Source organism: Cyprinodon variegatus, unplaced genomic scaffold (genome assembly GCF_000732505.1).
Source record: "Cyprinodon variegatus isolate N-32 unplaced genomic scaffold, C_variegatus-1.0 Scaffold910, whole genome shotgun sequence".
Taxonomy (NCBI): Eukaryota; Metazoa; Chordata; class Actinopteri; order Cyprinodontiformes; family Cyprinodontidae; genus Cyprinodon; species Cyprinodon variegatus.
The window spans coordinates 80,160-82,253 of record NW_015151363.1 but is presented as its reverse complement, the minus strand read 5'-3'; the positions used below and the strand labels follow the sequence as shown (position 1 = coordinate 82,253).

The 2,094-nt window shown below is 39.6% G+C and overlaps 1 protein-coding gene across 1 annotated transcript in view; it reads right to left on the bottom strand.

Moving 5' to 3' along the window:
• The window catches only part of LOC107099802, a 5,034-nt gene that overhangs the window by 942 nt on the left and 1,998 nt on the right, over positions 1 to 2,094 (bottom strand). The window lies entirely within an intron of this gene.

Genomic DNA, 2,094 nt, shown 5'->3' with positions numbered 1-2,094 from the left:
CAAGGTCTGCCCTCAAGTCAGAAGTAAGACGCTGAAGCAGTTATTGGACCAAACAGTCTCTGGACCCACAATTCCTCTCTCAAAGAGAAACCCGGACTCCTTCAAGGTATTCATCAGCAAACATTCTGACTCATAACTCCCCAGTCCCTGAGCTAACTGAACTATCATCTCTACAGACTCCAGTGAACCTGCCCCCCTGGCCTGAACCTGTTCCAGTGCAATATTCATGTGCTTATGTTTCAATAAACATTGTTAAACTTTTCATCTGACTCCGTTTGTGTTCTGCTTATTGGGCTTTTCTGTACCAATCAAAACACTTACCCCTTCAGGGGTTTTCACTCTGCTAGTGGGGGAAGGGGAGGGAGGGGGGAGACAGAAGGGTAAACCTATGTGGCGGAGTTGGCTTTGGTGGTCGGCTGGTTTGTGGGCCCTGCCGCCCGTGCCTGGCCCTCCGGGCTACAGCGGTGCGACTGGTGGGGCCCCCCTCTCCGGGGCGTGGGGCACCCCTGGGGACTTGGGTCCCTGGGGCCAATGGCCAGATCCACTTTGCGGCGGCTTGCTGCTGGCTGAGCCCGCTAATCAATTATTTACTGTGTTTTCGATTTCATTTTGATTCAAAAATTCCTGCTCACTTTTCATAGGTGTACTTAAAAGTGTACAATATGCAATCATTTGACAGAACAAAAGGTTTCCTGTCTTTTACAAGGTCATTCCAACAGATAAAGTAAACATTTTTCTTATCGAATTCAGAATAGTATTATTTCAAATGCCCAATCCTTACTTTTTATATCCATTAATCATTTAACATTGAAATCAAATCATTAACTGGAATATATGAGAGCTACTCTTGTAGCCTCATACATCCTTTGATATGTTATGCATAGAGAATGTAAAATTATGACAAAAAAATTGAATTTTTATTTTACAATAACTATAGGTAGTTCACCAAATTACAGCTGATAATATGCAAGAAAACCAAAAACAATAAAATGGTTTGAGACTAATCAACCTAATGGGTCTCAATGGCTAAAGATTATTAGAGAAGAAGAAATGGTATGGAAATAAGTTCTGACAAAAAAGGGAGAAAGCAAGAAAGTGGTTGATATATAAGAATCATCAACTATTTAACTGATTTGGTTACCATTTGTCAATTCTTAGCATGTTTTTCATTGTTCATTTCTGTTTTGTTCCTGCTACCATCTCTAAAATTATTCTTAAAGATCAGATCAAATGTCCTAACTTGTAAGAAACTACCATGAAATAAAACAAAAAACAAACAAAAAGCAAAGGAGGGGTATGGTTTGAAAATTAACTTTGAATGAGGGTTGAGAGAGGGTGGATTGGTGAAGAAATTAGCAAATATTTCCAAACAACTTTCCATCAGACTGTACAGAGCCCCTCTGATGACATGGTCAAAAAAAATTTTTAATTGTGGCCACGAACTAGTATTTCGTAAGCAAATCGAGCGCGCCTTCTCTAAGGTCTAAGGCGCTTGATTTGCTTACCAAGTTGTCCAGGAATGATATTAATATTATTAATAAGTATTTCGTGCGCACGTTAAACTTATTGCGTGGCCACGAAGTAGCACAAAATACTACTTCGTGGCCACAATTAAACATTTTTTTTTACCATGTCATCAGAGGGGCTCCGTAAGACTGAGAACCTTTGTCATAATACTTTCTACCTCCACCTGAGACCTGATCTATTTTATCCAGCAGATCCTGGACCTGCTTCCTGTTTTCCATCTCATTGTTGTTAAAAACGTGGTACATCCCACTACAGCTTTTCAGCAGCTTCTGCAGGTTCTGATCCTCTCTAACAAACTGATCCAAGTTTATATCAGTGTATATCTTGATAGGTGAACAGGATCATGGTGTGTTTGAAAACCTAAGCTTCAAATGTAATGGGACCATCTGAGAAGATTTAAGGACAATTCACAATAAAGATGCAAACAGTCTAATTTACCAGGTGTGCATTTATTGATGAATTATAAAGTCACACAAAGGTTTGGGTGATGAACAGAGATGGCAAAAGTACTCACTTTCCGTACTTGAGTAAAAGTACAGATACTTGTGTTAAAAAATACTCTGGTAA